Raw genomic sequence first — 23,118 nt, forward strand, 5'->3', positions numbered from 1 at the left:
AAACGGAACTAGCCAACAACAATATTTCTTCCTTACTACGAAAAGATAGGAGTGCCACCCTTGAACCAACAGATAATCAATTTAAGCAATTCTATCAAGCTTTATGTAAATCAGAAAACCAGTTTGACTCTAATAAATGTGATTGTCTCATTGAAGGCCTACCTTTTAATATCCTAACTTCAGAACAAGTGTTGTTTATGGACAAAGCTATCACAACACTAAAGCTCAAACAGGCTATAAAAAATATGAATTCCAGCAAGGCTCCTTGTATGGATGGCTTTCTGGCAGATTTCTACAAAACATTTTGTAATCAGCTATCTTCTATTCTTTTAAAGGCCTTCACTGAAACATTCCAAAAAGGAACCATGTCTCATGACATGAGAGTTGCTTTAAATACTTTAATATTAAAGAAGAAAAAAGATGGTTGCAACTGTGACGACTTCCACCCCGTATCTCTATTGAACACAAATTGCAAAATAATTACAAAATTTTTGAGACAAGACTAACACCATCATCCCAACAATTATACATACAGATCAGGTTAGTTTCATTAAAGGAAAACTGGCTGCTGATAATATGCGGAAAAATCACTCACTTGAACCAGAGCGCTCAGATGTTCCCTCCATAGATTTATCTCTAGATGCAGAGAAAGCCTTTGATAGGGTTCAGTGGCCTTGGCTAATGGCTGTCCCTAAAAAATTTGGCTTTGGACCAATATTTCTGAATTGGATCAGTGTATTAGACAACTCTCCCCTTGCTTTGTTACCTGGGGTTCTTTCAACCCGAAACTCTTGATAACTTTACTCTGTGTGAGGTGGTGTTAGGAAATAAATCAACAGAGACACGGCCATCTGACTAATAGATGACTGGCAATAAGAGTACAAGAGTGCTCTCACTTAAAGTTATACTTTATTTAATCTCAAGCACTTACATATGTCTGCAACAGGTTAGTAAAATATCCCCAACCCTCAATAATTACCAAAGTTTAGTGTGGCTTTTGAGTAGTACAGTGGCAGCCTTCTGATGGCCAATCTTTATCTGCCCATGGAGACCATAAGGTGCATCCATGAAGCAATCCACCTAGCCCAAACTTCTCCCCCCTTATTTAACCTTGTTAGTAAACAACGACACATCAATCGAAAAACTTGTTAGGCAAGCAGTTTCAAAAGCTAAGCCAGAGGTTTCCTCAGATTACCAATTAGCCAGATGTGGTCTTGCAGGGTCTGCATGCCTTGAGGCCCGACAAACACATTCCAGAAGGCAAATATAGATAAGCTTCTTGTTTTTCTCCTAAAACACAGACCTCATGTTCAATAGAGACTTCATCAGGGAGGGGCACAGGATCAGTTACTCCATACTCAGTCATTCTCTATAGTGTGCCGTTTTGCTCTAATGAAACGTGAGTGAATCTTCTCATTTACTAGTTTGTTTGTTTGTAAGCGTTCTCAGTGTGTTATTTTTATTTGAACCGTTGTACACTCAATAAGGAAAAGTGGCTGAAAATGGAAAGTGTAAAGATACGAGAAAACAAAAATTCAACATCAGCTAGTGTTTCATCAAGTCCAAAGTGTGAAAAATCTAAATCAAATGATCATTATGGTCCCAGAAAGTTGCTTATGAAGAAATGAAAATATGATAATGATTGTATAAAATATGGCTTTACATGCACTGGTGATCAAGAGTGTCAGAAACCACAGTGCGTAATTTGTGGTGATGTTCTAGCAAACAGCTGCCTCAAACCTTCTCTACTTCAGTGCCACTTAGAAAGTAGGCACCCTGCACAACTCGACAAGCCTGTTGATTTTTTTCAAGCAAAAATTAGCTGAGTGGAAAAGTGACATTACCGGTTTTGTATCCAAAGCAAGTACTGATAATGAAAATGCACTTGAAGTGCCGTTTAAAGTAAGCTACTGAGTAGCAAAAGCATCAGAAGACCATACCATAGCAGAGAGCTTGATTGGTCCATGTATAAAAGACATAGTTCATTGCATTCTCAGAGAAAAGGCTGCAAAAGGGATTGGCATAGTACCTTTGTCCAGTAATATGTTGTCATGAAGAATTAATGACATGTGAAGTAATGTAGAGACCACAATTGTACATAGAGTGAAAAATAGTCCATATTATGCTGTGCAGTTGGATGAATCAACTGATGTTGCTAATCTATCTATTTTGCTAGTGTTTGTATGTTATGAATGAAGGCATGGTTGAAGAAGACTTGTTGTTTTGCCAACCATGGAAAGAATGTATAACTGGAGAAGATATCTTCAATCTGATTAATGCATATTTTCAAGAAAAGGTCTCATTGCCGAGGCATTTGCACTGATGGGGCACATCAATGATGGGGAAGTATAGTGGATTTGTAGCTCAAACCAAAAAGGTTGTATCAGATATCTCTTGGGCTCATTGCAGTATCCATACACAAGCCCTTGCAGCAAAACGCCTGCCTGAGGGACTGAAGAAAGTGCTGGACAATGCAGTGAAAATGGTGAATTTCTTAAAATCATGGCCAACAAATTCCGGAATATTTCACGTACTTAAGAAATGGATAGTGTACACAATTGTCTGTTGTCTCATACCAAAGTTAGATGGATCTCACGGACCAAGATCCTTGTGAGCTTGTTTGAGCTTAGAACGGAAATCCTTGTTTTTTTCAACAGCCACCCTTTCCACCTTGCCAGCTGTATGAAAAATCATGTCTGGCTCCAGAGCCTAGCTTATTTAGCAGACATTTTCTCGGGGATTAATTACCTAAATTTATCTCTTCAAGGCCTCAATATAACAGTTTTCAATGTGCAAGACCGAGTTGAATCCATGATAAAGAAATTGCAGTTCTGGGAAAGGTGTTTGGAACACAATCAAATTGAGTGTTTCAGCACTCTTCATGGCTTCCTGGTAGAACATAAACTTTGGTAGGATCAGTGCACTAAAACTAATATAACTGCACACCTGAAAGGACTTTGCACAGCATTCAGCGAATACTTTCCAGCTATGTCAGGTGATAATGACTGGATTCGCAATCCCTCTGATGATACCACTTTCTCAACGCAGATATTGAGCACTAAGGAAAGAGGAATTGATTGAGATCTCCTGTAATTACAAACTGAAAAGGAGTTTCAGAAGTCTATCACTGACCAACTTTTGGCTGAGTTTAAGAAATGAGTACCCTCTGCTGGCAAAAAAAGCTACTGTAGTTTTGTTACCGTTTTCAACAACATACTTACATGAGAAAGCATTTTCCTCGTATACACATCTGAAAACCAAATACAGAAGCAGACTCAATGGCGAACCAGACCTGAGCCTTTCTCTTTCTCCATGTGGTTCTGGACTTCCAAGAGGTATGCAGATCAAAAAAGTGCATCCATCACACTGAGGAGATTTAAACGTCAAGACTCCTTATAAGAAATGGAAAGGGAGGTGGATATTTTTTGCTGTTTCTAAAATTAAATAGGTTGCTAGCGTTGTTTTTAAAATTATTATGAAGAACAAGTTTAAGCTTTGTTGTAGTCATGCATTGTTTGCCTGGACTGCTCAAGACCCGAATGCTTGTGGGAGGAACTCTTTATTTAAGTTGGCTTTTTAAATACCTTCATGCTGTTTCACGTCTGGTACTCCTTGATGAAACATGGAGGAGCCTTGTCCTATAACAGGCTTAATCGAAGTGATATGAGCTACAATCTTGGAAGAGTGTTGTTTTCATAATGTAAGAGTTGTTTTCATAATGTAATAAAATTTAATAATGTAATGATAAATAGTGTGTAGTAAATGTGTCATGAAAAACCCCAAATTATTTCCAAGATCACTGCTTCTATAATTTATGCTCAGGTAAGGGAGAAAATCCCTGGAAATATTCATTTTAGGAGGGGGGTTGTGAGATTTGATATTTTCGTGAAAGGGGTTCGCAGGTTATTAAAGTTTGAGAACCACTGTTCTAGAACAATATATTAAATAGGTACTACTAGACTTTAGAATATTTGTGTAAGGCTTGATTAGCAACACACAATGAATGTTTGGGATACAAACAGCCACATGCCAACTTTTCACACATGCTCGATATCCATCAAAAATACATGTGTTCTGGAACACCATATTCAGTGCTCTCTCGAAAACTTTAAGTGTTGCTAGCTTTCCTTCTCAACCTTGTGTATTTTAGGGAGCTGGATGAGTTGGTATTACCGGATAACATTCAGAAACAGATCGCAGTAACTATTTTAGTGGTCAAAAAATGGAAATCTGCAGTTCCTCACTCATACACAGACTAGCTTAGTGAGCTCTCTACTACTGCATTAATGGAAAAAATTACTCTGTCTAATAAAAAGGCTTGGAAAAAATATGAGGATGTCTGGTCATACATGAAACTATTGCATACCTTTGCAGTTTAGGTATATTAGTCCCCGATAATCATAGGTTATGTTCTCACTTATTTATCTATTTAGTGACTTTAATAATTGATGCCCTGCATAAATCTACGGGTTCAGGTTTGTTTGTTTTTTTGTTTTGTTTTTTTCAGGTTTCACAAATAATGAACATTGAATTTTGGTTTTTGTATAGTATTTCCATCTTTATATAAGTTTTGTTTTGTTATGTATTTATATTTTATATAAAACAATAAAAAGAAAGTTTAAAAAAGAAATCAGGACAGAGACGTGGTTCTCAGTGTGGCTACAAATTGGGATTTTAACATGAGTCTCATGATATTCTGTGTTTCTCTCAAAGCTGTAGTCCCCGGATGCATGTGACTACACCAGAATCTCAGCTTTCATTCAGAAATAAAGTTTCTAGCCCTCATGTTTGCAGAAATAAACTGAGAGCTGGAAAAGTGACCCCCTAGAGGTTCAAAATCCAGAAGGCCAGTAAAACCTCCAATATATGGTTCTTAAAATTGTCTGACCTTAGACCAGATCTCAGAATTTGTGTGGCCCTGACTTATGATATTTGAACATTCAGGGTTGACAATTCTGGAGATCTCTGCAGTCAGGAGAGAAAGGGTGAGCAGCACACACACTCTTCTCGTGCAGTACACACAGTGGGGCCCAATCGTCCTCAGGAGAAAATCAGCATTGTTCCAGCCTAGTATATGGTTTAAAATGTTGCTCACTGGGACAGTCTCATGAGACTTGTATCTTATTTTCTTGATGTTCCCAAGGGGACAGCAGTCATAAAATCTTGCTTCAGCATCCTGCATGCAACACAGACCATATCAAACAGAACAGATGTCACCATGCTCTAGCAAGGAAGCTAACAAATAGTCTCAGATTTTTCAGTAACGACCAGCCAAATGAGTTACATAAATGGAGAGACAAATATGATTTCCAAACAGAATTAAATTAAATGTTCAGCTTCTAAAGTGCTCTTAGTAACAAAACTAGTGTAGAAACAACATTGATTTCAAAACTTAGTACCGTCCTTTTAACAGTTTCCACCCATTAGCAAATATTACCCACTATCCTAAATAGCTATACACAGAGCAATAAACCTTATGTATGCATTTATCGCAAGCTCTTCCTTGTTGTTTCATATGGTATTAAACCAACACGATAGAAATACAGCACAAAGTAACTTTGCACTATCTCAGTGCAACATAGTTTATTAAGTATTATTATTATTTATATTGCAATAGCACCTGGGAGTGCCAGTCATGGACAGGAACGTAATGTGTTAGGTGATGTACAAACACAGAACAAAAAGACAGTTCCTGCCCCGAAGTCCACAGACTCGAAGTTTAAAACAAGAGACAACAGATAGGTACTGTCTGTAACGCTGGGAGTTGGGTTGAAACCTCATTGAGGCCGGTGTGTGATGGCCACCCTTCATTTGGGAGAAATTTAAGCACTTTTTGGAGTAAGATAACTGAAACTATGGGAGACATCACCCAAGCCATAGGCCACATGCAAGGACAGCCAGGATCTAAGGTAGGTGGGCACCAGAGATAGATAGGGTGCTGGGGATTGTTTGGTGCAGGTGTGTGTGTCTGTTAGCAGAAACAAAAGAAGTAACCAGAAGCAGGCAGGACAGCCAAGGAGACATCAAGAAAAGCACTGATAAGATGGAGATAAATCCAGATACAGGCATTTTCCTAATAAGCTGTAACCGGGTCAAAACACAAGATACACAAAGCCAGCACAACCCTTACAAAGATCTCTATGGTGGGGTTTCATAACCAGAGTGAAATGGAATAGTAAATTAATTATGAATAAAGCTATGATTTCATCACAGGTATTTTTAGTAAAAGTCACAGACAGGTCATGGGCAATAAACAAAAATTCATGGCCTGTGACTGGTCTATAACTTTTACTAAAAACAGACATGAATAAATCTTGGGGGGGAAGCACTGAAGAGGAGCGGGGGGCCAGCTCCTAGGAGGAAGCATGTGGGGCCACCGCCACCAGTTGCTGGGGGCCGTGGCTGCTCCAGTCAGCGGCCTGGGAAGCGCGGTGGCTCCGACTGGCTGCCCAGGGACCACTGCGCAGGGCTGAGGCTGCTCTGGCCAGCCACCCAGGGCGTGCTGCTGGGACTGCCAGACCAGCGGCTGGTGTGGCTGTCCCAGGGGCCACCTGAGCCTCCAGAGCCAGCTGCTTGGGTGGCCCTGGGGTCAGCCAAACTGACCCCAGCCACAATGGCCCCTGCAGAAGTCACGGAGGTCGTGGAAAGTCATGGAATCTGTGACTTCCATGACCTCCGTGACAGACATGGAGCCCTAATTATGAACGGCCTACTGACAGCAATGTAAAAATACACTGTGTTTTACAAACAAAAGGCAAGACACATTCTGGATCCTAAGGAACATACATAAACTGTATAGGATGAAGATACTGAACCAGACCTTCAGCTGCAGTAGAAGAGAGAATGGTGCTGCTTAAGGACGGGATGGGTCAGGGCACAAAAATGACTTTAAGCCCATTTTGCCCTCTCCCTACCCTGGGGCTGGCTAGATACAAGTCTAGTCCCCAAAATAAATTTGCACTGGCTGCCATCGACTCCAAGAGGATAGAATAACCCTTCAGGATCACCCAGGCATAAGGGAGGCTTGCAAGTGCCCCTACACTGGCGTCTGACATGAGGGTGGTGTAGGAGCTGCTCTGTGCTCTGTATGGAAGCTGTTATCAACATTAGGGCAGCTTGGAACCAAAGCAGCACAGCAAGTATCCCCAACATACTGGAGAACAGGTCCCCTGGGTCCCCCTCCACCATACATCACCTAAGATGAGTAGCAGTGTGGTCCAGAGGTAGGCACAAGCCCCAGGAGGATCTGGGGGAGGGATTATGCTTGAGGAGGCTGGGATACCTTTTGGGGGGCTCACATTCTTTTAAAGGATGAGGTCTGCTCCCCTGGATAGTGCAGAGGAAAGAAGGGAAGCGGCTATGGCCCGGGGGGGTGCTCGCTGGAGAACACATGGGCTGAAGCTATGCCTGATCCCTGTGCACAGGATCTTTATATGCTCCCCACACTTGCACACCCACACAGGGATCAGTTACACGTCAGCTCCTATGTTTTGTTGTAGGAAGTCACATCGGTCAGTGGAGCCAAACTGAAGTGAATGGCAGCCATCTAAAATTAACAAAGAGTGAGTGGAAACCAGAGCAGGATGAATATTCATTTAAAGACAATAAAGGAATTAATAAAGGATCACAACGCTACTGGGAATAGACAGTGATAAGGATTAAAGACTTGTGAATTGCAAACTTTCTGCCATCAGATAATTGGAGAGACATAAAGCAAAGGATTTCTAATTCCTTCCCTGGTGCTTTATGATTGTACTTGGGACTTACATACATGTTAGATTATAGAATGTACCATAACAATTAAATTAAATTACATTAAATTAATTAGAACATTACCAGTGTGACAGGTTGGGTCACAGAGACCCCCTTGGGACTGCCACCTGATGTGCTGAGACTACCTCTGAGCCCACTTTCCCTGGCAGCTTGGGACTTCAGTACCCTGTCTTGTTGAGCCAGACACACTAGCCTGCTACAAACGCAGACCCAGGCCTGAACCACGTCCCCCACAAGCCGCAGACTTAACTGAAAACATCTTAAAAAGTGCTCCTGTCTCTAGCACCCAGATACCCAGTTCCCACTGGGATCCAAACCCCAAATAAATCAGTTTTACCTTGTATAAAGCTTATACAGGGTGAACTCATAAATTGTTCACCCTCTACACCACTGATAGAGAGATATGCACAGCTGTTTGCTTCCCCAGGTATTAATTACTTGCTCTGGGTTAATTAATAAGCAAAAAGTGATTTTATTAAGTATAAAAAGTAGGATTTAAGTGGTTCCAAGTAACAGATAGAACAAAGTAAATTACCAAGCAAAATAAAACAAAAACATGCAAGTCTAAGCTTAATACAGTAGGAAACTAAATGCAGGTAAATCTCACCCTCAGAGATGTTCCAATAAGCTTCTTTCACAGACTAGACTCCTTCCTAGTCTGGGTCCAGCAATCACTCACATCCCCATAGTTAGTCGTTTGTTCCAGTTTCTTTCAGGCATCTCTTTGGGGTGGAGAGGCTATCTTTTGAGCCAGCTGAAGAAAAAAAATGGAGAGCCTTTTATATTCTCTCTCTTCTGGGCAAAAACCCCTTTGTTCTCTTGTGCAAAATCACAACAACTAGATGGAGTCTGCAGCCACCTGGGCAAGTCATGTCTATGAATGATTCAGCTTTTTGCAGGCCGACACCATTGTTTACATGTTAGTTTGAACCTTCCCAGGAAAGCTCAGATGTGGATTGGTGTCTCCCAAAGTCCATTGTCAGTTGTGTTTCTAATTACTTGAATAAGCCCTTCACACTATGTTGGCCAAATCTCCCTTATGTGCTTCCTACAGGAAACACTTTAAATACAAGCATAGAGCCAACACTCATAATTTCAGATATAAAATGACACATGCATACAAATAGGATCCATATATTCAGTAGATCATAACCTTTGCAAATATATGAACTTATCTAATTCTTTTTTTTTAGCCCAGTTTTATTTTTGGACTTCACAACATCCATGGGCAATGAATTCCAAAGGTTGACTGTGTGTTGTGTAAAGAACTACTTCCTTATGCTTTTTTTAAACCTGCTGCCTATTAATTTCATTGAGTGATCCCTGGTTCTTGTGTTATGTGAAGGTGTAAATAACACTTCCCTGTTCACTTTCTCTGCACCATTCATGATTTGAATCTATCATATTTGCCATTACTCATTTCTTTTCTAAGCAGTACAGTCCCAGGCTTTTTAATTTCTCCTCATATGGACACTGTTCTATACCCCTAATCGTTTTTGTTGTCTTTCTCTGTATCTTTGCCAATTCTAATATATCTTTTTTAAGATCGGGAAACCAGAATTGCACATAATATTCGAAGTATGGGCATACCATGGATTTATATAGTGGCATTATGATATTTTCTGTCTTATTATCTATCCCTTTCCTAATGATTCCTAATATTGTTAGCTTTTCAACTGCAGCTGCACACTCAGAAGATGTTTTCAGAGAACTATCCACAATGACTCCAATATCTCTTTCTTGAGTGGTAGCAGCTAATTTACACTCCATCATTTTTATGTATAGTTGGGATTATGTTTTCCAACATGCATTACTTTGCACTTATCAACACTGAGTTTTATCTGCCATTTTGTTGCCCAGTCACTCAGTTTTGTGACTCTACACAGTCATCTTTGGACTTAACTATCTTGAATAATTTTGTATCATCTGCAAACTTTGTCACTTCACTGTTCAGCCCCTTTTTCAGATCATGTATGAATATGTTGCACAGCACTGACACCCATACAGATCTTTGAGGTCCCCACTATTTACTACTTTCAATTGTGAAAACTGACCATTTATTCCTACCCTTTGTTTCCTATCTTTTAACCATGAGAGGATATTCCCTCTTATCCCATGACTGCTTATTTCACTTAAGAGCCTTTGGTATGGGATCTTGTCAAAGGCTTTCTGAAAGTCCAAGTACACTATATCAACTGGATCATCCTTGTCCACATGCTTGTTGACCCCCTCAAAGAATTCTAATTGACTGGAGAAGCATGATTTCACTACACAAAAGCCATGTTGACTCTTCCCCAACATAGCATGTTCATCTATGTGTCTGATAATTCTATTACTTACTATAGTTTCAACCAGTTTCTCTGGTACTGAAGTTAGTCTTACTGGCCTATAATTGGCAGGATCACCTCTGGAGCATTTTTAAAAATCAGCATTACATTAGCTACCCTCCAATCATCTGGTACAGAGGCTGATTTAAGCGATAGGTTACATACCAGAGTTAGTAATTCTGCAATTTTATATCTGAGTTCCTTCATAACACTGAATACCATCTGGTCCTGGTGACTCATTACTATTTAATTTATCAATTTGATCCAAAACCTCCTCTACTAACATCTCAATCTGTGACAGTTCCTCAGATTTGTCACCTACAAAGAAATGGCTCACATCCTCTCTCCCTCACATCCTCTGCAGTGAAGACTGATGCAAAGAATTCATTTAGCCTCTCCACAATGTTCTCCACAGTGGGCAAGATGCAACTTCGTTTTTAACACTTCCACCTCTTCTTATGTCCATGATGAATGACAGGAATGCAAGCAGAATTCACCTTTTGGAATCCTTGGAACAGCAGGAGTTTCTGGTTCTACAATGGAATTATACTGATTTGCACCCTCTTTCTTGTGATTCAGTCCATATGATTCTCCCACTACCCATTCCCTTCCTGCCCAACTCTCTGGGGATATATTCCCCCTTCCCATCCCTCCTTTCTCTCATGGTCATTTCCCTCTCACCCTCTTTCCTTACATCTCAAGACCCCTTCCCATTCACGAACTATGTCAGTCTGATGAGAGTTTTTATCACTGTCATCCAACTTTGCCATAATGGTAGTTCTGAATATCATCATGCAGATCCATTTAGTGTCTTAACCACACACATCTATAATGTAATCAGAAAGCGTTCAGAGTGAGGCCTTCTTTTCCCCAGAGCCCATTAGACTACTTTATTTGTCAGGAACAGAAAGAAAAAAATCAATTAATAAATGAAAGAGTAATTCATTTTCAGACCAGGTTTACTTAACAACTCTTTCCAGAGCATGGAAAAAACAGCTTGGCATTATGCTGGTGAGTTTGGGGCTGACATCCCTATTCACCTATTTGAGAAAAAGCATGTGTTCTGGGCCCAAGTCTATGCTCACACCAGCTTGACACTGTAACTCCATTGACTTCCATGCAATTACTCTTGATTTATACCAGGGTTAACTGAAAGCAGACTCAGATCTTCCCCCTGAAGCATCTTTTATCACAGCAACGGCAAGTTAACGAATTATGGTAGGTAATGTAATGTCTAGCTCATGTTCTGCTTTGTGAGGCCACACAATTGGCTAACAGTTGGTTCTGTTTTTATTGCCATCATCCTGCTGCATTAAATAACGGTGCTAGTGTAGGAGGGGAAGATTTTTGGTAGCCCAGAGCCCAGTAACATGCCTAGACCAATACCTACAGCGGTAATACCAACTGTTATGCTCATTGTTGAAAACAGCTAGAAAGGCCGTTTCTGAAGCCTTAGCGCAACTAACAGACCAGGAGAGGAGGGGGAAGCGAGTGACCGCAAGGAGTAAACATGACCCTGTGCCCTCCTGACTTGAGCTTTTTGCTGAAGTATACAGTTGTGCAAGCTGGAAAGTCTGGCAATAGTTAACTATTGCAATATGAAATAGAGCTGGTTAACTGATGGAAAATTCCCTGCCTGACAGGCTGGAAAACTCCACACTTAATTTAGCTTCTGCTCAGCAGTTCTTTTGATGAACAAGCTAGGTATACTAACAAATTGAGTATAAAAAGAGTCACTCCTGACATATACCAACATAGGTTAGATTGACGTCTTAACCATGGTTATGAGCAATAGTTTAGCTGCACTGAGATGACCAAAAAGTGTGTCACATGTGGAAGGCATAACCAGTCTTTGCCCTTGTAAGTGACTTGATTCATTCATGTAGTTTATTGCTTGTAAGAAAACAATGCATACCACTGGTAGTTAAACATCTTGGAACATTACTTAATTTTTAATGCTGCCCAAAAAACTGCACTGCATTTATTATTCAACAGCTCCTCGCTATTATAATTAATTTTACTTGACAGGCACCATATCTGGTATAGTTTATCTATCATGGCTATTGATAGCAAAGTGGTTTCTGAAGAACAGGAGCTCTCTTTGCATTATTGGAGGAGCTTTCTTCTACTCACGTTTCCTTTTCTTGCTAGTTTGGATAAGCAAATAATAGGAACAGACCACGCTAGACAGAACTCAAGACATCAGGTTGGAGGATAATTATGCCCCATAATGGTGAGTGTATGGTAACCTGTGTTCATAGATTACACAATGTGCACATAGATTATCTGTCAACTTCAGTCTCCCTAGTCACTCAATAACAGACCTAAAAGTGGCAATTCTTCAACACAAAAACTTCAAAAACAGACTCAAATGTGAAACTGAAGAACTGGAATTAATTTGCAAACTGGACACCATCAGATTAGTCCTGAATAAAGACTGGGAGTGGTTGGGTCCTTACAAAACCTAAACCTAAGTTCCCCAATACTAATTTCCCCTTACTGTTACTCACACCTTCTTGTCAACTGTCTGAGATAGGCCACTCTCATTACCACTTCAAAAATTATTTTTCCTCCCTTGGTATCCTGCTGTCAATTGAATTGTCTCATTAGACTGACCTCACACTTGGTGAGGCAACTCACATTTTTTCATGTATTTATACCTGCTCCTGTATTTTCCACTCCATGCATCTGATGAAGTGGGTTCTAGCCCACGAAAGCTTATGCCCAAATAAATTTGTTAGTTTCTAAGGTGCCGCAAAGACTCCTCATTGTTTTTGCTGATACAGACTAACACAGCTACATTTAGGCATTCTGAATAGCTTCATGCAAAAATGAATCAAAAAAGTTGGGAGGACCAGAGCCAGTGCTTTGTGACTAATGCTGCGGCTATTTAAGAGCGATCTAAGTTACAGAGGGACCTCAGAGGTCAACTTGAGAACAATTTTGGACAATCCTGTTTTCCCTCTGACATCTACCCAAAGTTTGAGGGTAGTCAATTTTGGGTTTCCAAGTTACATATGGTCCCTGATCATGAAATTTAGATCCAAGATAGGGTCTTTATTTCATAATGCCCTACACTCAAAAGTCTGGAGGGCTTTATATTCAGGATTCCAGGTTAGTTCATTAGAGACAGATTCAAGTCATGAAAGTTGCATCAAATTATCAAATCCTAACCCTCAAAGTCTCAAGCTGTTGAGAACCAGGGTTCCAGTTCAGACCCACTTCTTATGAAAATATATCCATAATGTATGTTTTGCCCAGCAAATGGAGGTCAGAAAAATCTCCATTCTCAGCAGTATTGTCACTACACAATTTGCACACCTGACTACCAAACACCACCCCCATCAATGCCAACACTAATTGTCCCAGAGAGCCAAGAAAGAAACATCCATTCAGTATGGTCTTCATTTGGCCCACGGAAGACCTAAGATTCCCAATCCTGTACGCGATACAACATTGTTTGTCTGATGTGCCCACTGGAATGGAGAGATCAGAAGAGAGCAACAAAAGCGATAAAAGATTTAGAAAACCTGAAGAAAGGTTATTTTTTAAAATGGGCATATTTAGTCTTGAAAAAAGACCGAGGGGGACATCTGATAATCTTCAAATATATTAAGGACTGTTATAAAGAAGATGGTGACCAATTGTTCTCCATGTCCACTGAAGGTAGGACAAGAAGTAATCAGTTGAATTTACAGCGAGGAAGATTTACGTTAGATATTAGGAAAAACTTTCTAAAACTTTGTGTTAAGCAGTGGAACAGGCTTCCAGGGGAGATTGTGGAATCTCCATCATTGCAGTTTTTTAAGAACAAACACCTGTCAGATGAGGGGACACTTCTGGCCTTGGAATCTATGAATGCCACCTGCTGAACCATGGACTAAACTTTCCTGTGGCTCCTGGGTTCCACCTAAAGGTTTTACCTATAAGTCTCTCAGCCAAGCATTGACCAGGCTAGACCCTACTTTGTGTGATCTGACATGACCATTGCCTAATGTGATATGGCTGCAGGCAATCTGGGTGCTACAGGAGCCTCTGGTGCCGCAGGAAATGTATCAAAGTTTGAAGCTCTGGATATTGTAGAACATAAGCACATTTCAGCTCCATCCCAGCCAGAAGGACACTTCCAAATGCTTTAACAGCCCACAAAACTAATTGGGGACCATCAATTCCCACATATTATTGCAACTAGGACATGGGGATTAGGGTGCACTGTTGATGGCTGCATGGAGAGTATTTGGTTATTTGCAAGGACCAGTTAGCATGCAATTTTTCTGCTGGGGGTGTGATGAAGGATAGATGTTGCAAACATTTTGGTCAAAATGCCAGTTTTGAATCTTAAGCAGAAAGAACCTGAAAGGGCAGGCAGAGAGACTCTGAAAATTCACTAATTTCACTTTAGGTGGTAGCAGGTACCACATCCATTTTTGTTCCCATATTTTTTTAAATCAACGCATTATTTTTCCTTCTATAACTTTATTCCCAGCTTTTATTTAAAAGAAATTAATTTTGTTGGTCTCTGCTGCAGTGTTTCTGAAGTGTTCAGTAGGAACAACTTGCATAAAAGGAGACTAAACATCTTCTCTTTATGAACATACTACTAACATAAATATTTTAATATCGTTAAGTGGCTGCTCTTATTTATGAGGGTACTAAATAGTGTGCAAAACTGTAATAAATGTTACATCAGGAAACTCTAGGGAGTAATGCTAGAACAGCTCTTTAAAATAACAGCAGAACTGTACTTTTATGTTTATACTTTATTTCTTGGGAAACAAAATTATCCAGTCTCACCGAATAAATGCAGTGGTGCTGCCAGAAGGAAAGAAATACTTCACACATCTGTATAATCTTAAATTAGGATTTAGTATTTCTTTAACAAGGTAGAACAGATGTATTGGGTTATCCACTGCAGTTAAATAAATTGAAAAGAGATTGTTGAATTAAGGGTTGGAATTGGGATGTAATTTTGAAATACAGTCTCCTCAGGGGAAAAATGCACTCACTCTGAAGGGTACATTTATGATATATGGAAACATACCACTCTTAAACAAGAAGCATTTATCAAGAAAAACAGGTAAAATGACAGGCAAAACCAAGCTTCAATACAATTTAGGATTCAGCTTAGTCTCCTTTGTTCACCAGGGTTTACACTCAGTTTGGGACACCATGCTGCACTCATACAGCTGGTGACTGAATAATATCCTGCAGGTAAACATAAAATCATAGAAATGTAGGGGTGCAAGAAACCTGAAGAGGTCATCTAGTCCAGCCCTCTGTGCTGAGGCAGGACCAGGTATACCCACGGCAATCATCTAGTTTGACCACCTGCACAACACACGGCACAGTCCAGCCTGGGAGAAGGTGGCGAGTCCTGCAGGGTAACTGCAGCCAGATGTGTGGAGGCTTCTCCAGTCCAGTTCTGAGGCAGAAACCTGTGTGAGCTATACACAGCCTGAACAATGGCATCCCCACTCGCAGCAGGCAGGGGAGCTCACTGGAGGATGGTGTGACAGATTCCCCCCAGGGTGCCACCTGGAACTGGGGTATCACTGAGCCCTCTAACTCACCAGCCCGGGCTCCCTCTCAGCACTGTGCTGCTGTGACAAACTGTGGACCACTCCCGGTCCTACACTTCCACCAGCATTCACACAGATAGGGACACACCCAGCTGCAGTTACATGCACGCTTTGGCCAGCTACTGAATGAACCAACAATAGAGAGGCTACAGCCAAAATAACCCCCAGCTTCCCAGGCTGAAGTATAAACCCAAAATTATACCATCTTGTCCTGCACAGGGATCTGTGCAATGTAAGCTCATAAATAGTCTGCCCCTCCCTCAATGTGGAGAGGTCAAACTTGTGTTACCCAAGCTGAGATTTTTCCTAGACACTTCACTTAAAGACACACTGATTTAGATAAAGCAAAAAACAAGTTTATTAACTACAAAAGATAGATTTTAAGTGATAGCAAACAGATCAAAGCAGATTACCTAACAAATAAACAAAACCACAAACTAAGCCTAAAATACTAGAAATATTGGATATGAATTAACAATTTCTCACCCTGGCTGATGATACAAGCAGTCCACCAGGTTTCCATACACAGGCTGGAAATCCTTTTAGCCTGGGACTAGCACTTCCCTCCAGTTCAGTCTTTGTTCCTCGGGTGTTTCCAGGAGTTCTCGTGGTGGGGAGTGAGGCCCCAAGATGATGTCACACCCACCTTATATAGCTTTAACATATGGCGGGAACCCTTTGTCCCAAAATCAGTTCCCAGCCAGTTTGTGGAAAAATACAGGTATCAAAATGGGTTCAGTGTCATATGATCTGGTCACATGCCCTTGCTGAGTCATAGCAGCCATTACTTACAGGCTGTCTGGAGTGTTCTCAGGAAGGCTCATGAGGTGGGGGATAAGCTTCTCCTAAGGCCTATTGTTTCCCCTCAGGGCCATTACCCTGAATAGGCCCTTCATAATCAGCTGTCTAGACTGGAAGCCTTTTGCCTAGTGGGTATTACCCAGGTATAACCACATTTGAAATACAGATATATAGTCAATATTCATAACTTCAGTTACAAAAGTGATACATGCATACAAATAAGATAATCATATTCAGCAAATCATAACTGTTCCAGACACCTAACAAGATATAGCTTGTACAAAATGCATCATAATTATGTCATAATCATACAACTATGAAGAATATGGGGTGCAATGTCACAGATGGTTTTTTTTCCTCTTTTTCTCTCCTTTTCAGAAAACCCATGACTACGGTGGGGGTGAGTGGATCACTCTCCAGGTGAGTATTTGGCCAGTGAGTACCTGACCGGTGCATTCACTCACTTGGGAGATGGGTTGTCTTCATTCACTCAAGCCTAGTGACCTTTCAAACCAGGGTCTCCAGGGAAAGATTTTGGGCTTTCAATAAAAAGAAATAAGAATGATCTAGACACTGCTGTGCTCATTTGTGTGGAGAGCCAAGTGAAGCCATAAGCTGGTGGGAGGGGCATTAACCTCATCACACACTCCTTCTGGGGCTATCAAACCGAAGAGCTGAGTTTCCCCACCCCACAGAAGAGACTGCCATTGCTTAAATGGGAGGTGGGGTGGGTTTGTATTTATTTATGTATATAGAGAGAGTAATTAGTTTATAATGTCTTTTCATCTGAGTGTAGGAAGTAATATAAGGCAGCGTTTTCCAACCTTTTCCGCTCTAAGGCACACTTACTTCAATAAAAGATTTGTGCAGCACACCCCTGCTCGACCCTAAATTATAACAACACTTGCTTTTAATGAGAAATTTGAGCTTGCCTTGATATGCAGAGTCGTTTAATCCTGGCAGGAAATGTTGACAGTGCAACTCGGAGCGCTTGCTCCGCCAATCTCAAACACTCTGTTTGTTTTTGATGTAAGTCAGGCTTGAAAACTCTTAACTTGCACAGGTACATTGTTGAAAAGGGCAAGAAGAAGGATAAAGCACGGTCTGAGATTGCTGTGTATTCGTCTGCCACTGTCAACCAGAATGAGTCCAACGGCATGTCGCCAACCAATTTTAAAAGAGTGGTCCATCCTTAATCCAGCAAGTTGCTCCTGAGTCATTAGTGTAAGATTCTTAGCACTTTCCATTGTAGAGGAAATCCAAAGATCCCAGACCCAGTCAAAATCTTCTATATAGGTTGAAGGAAAATATGAGCTGAATTTTTCTTCCAGACTTTTCAAATGCTCAGAAATGACGTTGACTAAAATACTGCCAGTAGGATCTGCCACATTTTTCCAGGGGAACATTTCTGTTGTACCTTTTGCTATTTTTTCCACATCAGAGGGCTAACTTAGATTTAAACCCAGGCAGTTTATCCATGCAGGAAAGAAGATTCTCATTTCTACCTTGCATTTTCTTGTTCAGTCCAATGAGGTGGTGGAATATATCAGCCAGGTAGGCAAGCTTTACACACCCTGCCAAATCAGTGAGATGTATGAAGATGTATGTATGAAGTCCATGTATGCAGATTCCTCCAAAGTTAAGAATATTTTTAACTCCTCTCTCAACTCATACAAGCATGAGTGAACTTTTCCATGGAAAAGCCAGCGTATTTCTGTGTGCAAAAGTAAACTCTGGTGTTCTGCTCCCATTTCGTTACACAATAGTGAGAAAAGGCAACATTTTAAGGACCGTGATTTTATTAAGTTCACTATCTTTACTGCTCCATATTACACTAAGGAAAGTTTTAGCAGTCTTTTGGCCGTGAGAGCTTCATGGCACAGGAAATAGTGGCTCACCAGAACATCTGGGGTTTGTTCTTTGACCTGGCTTACAAACCCCTTCACTTTGCCAGCCATGGAGGCAGTCCCATCTGTGCAAACACTAATTTTTCCAGTGCAATTCTCCCTCCTTAGGATAGGCCATTGTCATCCTGAAGATTTCCTCTTCAGTTGTGTGACCTGGCAGTTGTCTTCAAAATAAAAAAACAAAAACCCTTCTTTTAGACCATTTCCATCAAAATACCTGACATTAGCCAAGAGTTGAGGATGACGACTCATATCTGCAGATTCATCAAGCTGCAGTGCAAATTTTCCGCTTGATTTGATTTTTTCCCCTCAGAGCACAGTCTCAGTGTCAGCTGACATCATAAATGTGTCGACTTATCACATTATCTAAAACGGGAACTATGGTGATTTCATTGTATTTGCACCTAACATAACTCTCATCCTTTCTTTGCATGTTGGTAAAAATCAACGTTTCTGTGACTGTATGAGACTTTTTCACCTTTGCTATAAGGTCAGCGACCAAGTAGCTTGCTTCCAGTGGTTTATCAGAAGCTGTTACACAGTCTTTCATCATTTGCACTTGTTTTTCATTTTGATTCTTCAAACGCTCAAAAAAAATATTTACCCTTGTTGGCAAGGGATGGGGGTTTGCCTGTAAGGCGGCATTTTAACTTACTTGGCACCACGGTGTGGGTCAAAAGTTTTTCCCCAACCTTGTCGATGAGATTAAATGATGGTTCACCTGTAAATGAAAATCCAAACTGCAAATACCTCTCACAGTAGTGTCAGCTCACCACTTTGACTTTATGTTCCTATTCAGCTTCACCACTGAAAGTAGATATGGAGGCCCCAGAATCTCTTTTCTTCAAATACTTACCCATTTTTGAGTCTTCAGTTCAAAATTCACCACTGTAACTTAACAGTTAAGCAAACATGGCTCCCATGTTATACCACACGAACAGCAAGGTCATTTGAGCGCAGTGCGTGTCATGTGTTTCACACATGTACACCTGAAAAGCAACAGCACAAAACGCTCCCTCACCCTAGTCTCCAGTGTTCAGACTCAATCCCGCAGTCTCAGCAGAAGCTCTGATGTCCCTCAATAGGGAGGGTAACTGGGTTGCAGCCACAAACCCAAGCCCAAAGTGTTCTGGGGAACCAGTAGGAAAGGCCCTGCTAGAGTAACCTCGCTAGGTAGATCGGGGGAAATGAAGTCCTCTGCAGTTACTAGTGTCCCACCCCTCCCCTTGAGTGGGGAGCCACACACAGACTGTTCTTCTGCGTAATGCCAGGCTTAGGAAGAGATAGCTTTCTTCTCATCCCACCAATATAACTCAGGGTGGGGTAGGGTCAGCTCCCATTTTACAATACCTCTACCCCTAACTCCATACAGGGTTGCCAGCTTAGGGTTAGGGTTTTTGCACCAGTACCACAGCACAGACCTCAACCACTTGAAATTTAGTTCACTCCTTTGGTTCAGTAGTCTGGCACCTTGAACTCAAGTGTTCAGAGGTAGCAGTAGTAGACTGCTGTATTCGGGAGAACCTGCCAGCGTGTTACAAATACATTAGCAGATTCAGCCTCATTTCCCTGCAGACTCAGACACAGCATTGCCTAAGCTACAGAAACACAGAGAAACGCTCCAATACACATTTCTTCCCACTAAAGCTTACATGTACGTTCGCTGCCTTTGTTTAGGCTTTCCTTGGTAGAGAATCACACTAGTGACCAAAGATATACTGATGTCAAGAGTTGTCTGCACAATGACAAAGAAGAATGGTAGCTACAGGGGAGAAGGTTTCTAAACCCTGACTGTATGGCGAAGAATGACAAGTCAACAGATGCAGCTAACAGTCCAATTAATCAGGAAACAGGTTGGTGCAACTTTCAGATCGCCGCTCCCTTTCTCCTCCAGCCAGAGCTTCTCTCTCCCCTTCTTCTGCATTGATTCAGAGTAGGCATCAGGATGTTCACATTTTGATACTACACAATATACACACATTGCAAGGCCTAGCTACATACACGCTGCTGTGCGGACTGCTTTCTGGCAGCTTCTAAAATATAGAACATGCCAAGCACCAGGAGAAGGCTCACAAACTACTTAAAGGTATACTACCCTATTCCTCTACACTACAACAGAGCTGGGTCACAAGTGAGCATCCTCACACAGTGGACACTGAACTGCCATTTAAAACATTATTTGATGTCTCTACTGTCGTAGAAAGAGGGCCTGAAACATAAGCCCTTGTATCAGAGGCCTGGTGTGAGACATGAGGCCTGGGCTAAAGTAATGGTCAAAACTTACTAATATAAAGCAAAAATAAGTTTTGAGCAAGAGGCAGGCTCTGCTCACAGAATCTGGCAAGAACAGAGCTGATATTGCAGAAACACACATTGCAGAAACACACATGTGCTGTCGTCATCATGAATAAGTTAGAATATGAACAAGAGGCTGCTACGCAACTCTCTAACTGCACATTCTACAGACCATTATCCTCTGATCCCACTGAGGATTACCGAAAGAAACTACACCATCTGCTCAAGAAACTCCCTGAAAAATCACAGAAACAGATCTGTGCAGACACATGCCTAGGACCCCAACCAGGGGTATTCTATTTGCTACCCAAGATCCATAAACCTGGAAATCCTGGACACCCCATCATCTCAGGCATTGGCACCCTAACAGCAGGATTGTCTGGATATGTGGACTCTCTCCTCAGGCCCTACGCTACCAGCACTCCCAGCTATCTTCAAGACACCACTGACTTCCTGAGGAAACTACAATCCATCAGTGATCTTCCAGAAAACACCATCCTGGCCACTGTGGATGTAGAAGCCCTCTACACCAACATTCCACACAAAGATGGATTACAAGCTATCAGGAACAGTATCCCTGATAATGTCATGGCAAGCCTGGTGGCGACCTTTGTGACTTTGTCCTCACCCACAACTATTTCACATTTGGGGACAATGTATACCTTCAAATCAGCAGCACTGATATGGGTACCCACATGGCTCCACAGTATGCCAACATTTTTATGGCTGACTTAGAACAACGCTTCCTTAGCTCTCATCCCCTAATGCCCCTACTCTACTTGTGCTACACTGATGACATCTTCATCATCTGGACCCATGGAAAAGAAGCCCTTGAGGAATTCCACCTTGATTTCAACAATTTCCATCCCACCATCAACCTCAGCTTAGACCAATCCACACAAGCGGTCCATTTCCTGAACTCTACTGTGCTAATAAGTGATGGTCACATAAACATCACCCTATACCGGAAACCTACTGACCGCCTACTTACCTACATGCCTCCAGCTTCCATCCAGGACACACCACACAATCCATTCTCTACAGCCAAGCTGTAAGATACAACCGCATTTGCTCCAATCCCTCAGACAGAGACAAACACCTACAAGATCTCTATCAAGCATTCTTAAAACTACTATACCCACCTGCTGAAGTGAAAAAACAGATTGACAGAGCCAGAAGAGTACCTAGAAGTCATAGAATCATAGAATATCAGGGTTGGAAGGGACCTCATCTAGTCCAACCCCCTGCTCGAAGCAGGACCAATCCCCAACTAAATCATCCCAGCCAGGGCTTTGTCAAGCCTGACCTTAAAAACCTCTAAGGAAGGAAATTCCACCACGTCCCTAGGTAACCCATTTCCCCTCATTCTTCTCTTCTGCAAACTAAATAATCCCAGTTCCCTCAGCCTCTCCTCATAAGTCATGTGTTCCAGCCCCCTAATCATTTTTTGTTGCCCTCTGCTGGACTCTTTCCAATTTTTCCACATCATAGAATATCAGGGTTGGAAGGGACCTCAGGAGGTCATCTAGTCCAACCCCCTGCTCAAAGCAGGACCAATCCCCAATTAAATCATCCCAGCCAGGGCTTTGTCAAGCCTGACCTTAAAAACCTCTAAGGAAGGAAATTCCACCACGTCCCTAGGTAACCCATTCCGGTGCTTCACCACCCTCCTAGTGAAAAGGTTTTTCCTAATATCCAATCAAAATCTCCCCCACTGCAATTTGAGACCATTACTCCTTGTTCTGTCATCTGCTACCACTGAGAACAGTCTAGAGCCATCCTCTTTGGGAACCCCCGTAGTTGAAAGCAGCTATCAAATCCCCCCTCATTCTTCTCTTCCGTAGACTAAACATCCCCAGTTCCCTCAGCCTCTCCTCATAAGTCATGTGTTCCAGTCCCCTAATCATTTTTGTTACCTTCTGCTGGACTCTTTCCAATTTTTCCACATCCTTTTGTAGTGTGGGGCCCAAAACTGGACACAGTACTCCAGATGAGGCCTCACCAGTGTCGAATAGAGGGGAACGATCACGTCCCTCCATCTGCTGGCAATGCCCCTACTTATACATCCCAAAATGCCACTGGCCTTCTTGGCAACAAGGGCACACAGTTGACTCATATCCAGCTTCTTGTCCACTGTAACCCCTAGGTCCTTTTCTGCAGAACTGCTGCCTAGCCATTCAGTCCCTAGTCTGTAGCGGTGCATTGGATTCTTCCATCCTAAGTGCAGGACTCTGCACTTGTCCTTGTTGAACCTCATCAGATTTCTTTTGGCCCAATCCTCCAATTTGTCTAGGGCCCTCTGTATTCTATCCCTACCCTCCAGCATATCTACCTCTCCTCCCAGTTTAGTGTCATCTGCAAACTTGCTGAGGGTGCAATCCACCCCATCCTCCAGGTCATTTATGAAGATATTGAACAAAACCGGCCCCAGGACTG

General features: G+C 41.7%; 1 long non-coding RNA gene across 1 annotated transcript; it reads left to right on the forward strand.

The window, feature by feature from the left end:
• Nucleotides 1-1,318: 1,318 nt before the first annotated feature.
• LOC140907801 (uncharacterized) lies at nt 1,319-17,045 on the forward strand. The gene is made up of 2 exons (XR_012157628.1): nt 1,319-1,399; nt 16,859-17,045. It is a non-coding gene; the product is annotated as an uncharacterized LOC140907801 (long non-coding RNA).
• Nucleotides 17,046-23,118: the final 6,073 nt, after the last annotated feature.

The sequence above is a fragment of the Lepidochelys kempii genome, chromosome 2 (genome assembly GCF_965140285.1).
Source record: "Lepidochelys kempii isolate rLepKem1 chromosome 2, rLepKem1.hap1, whole genome shotgun sequence".
Lineage (NCBI taxonomy): Eukaryota > Metazoa > Chordata > Testudines > Cheloniidae > Lepidochelys > Lepidochelys kempii.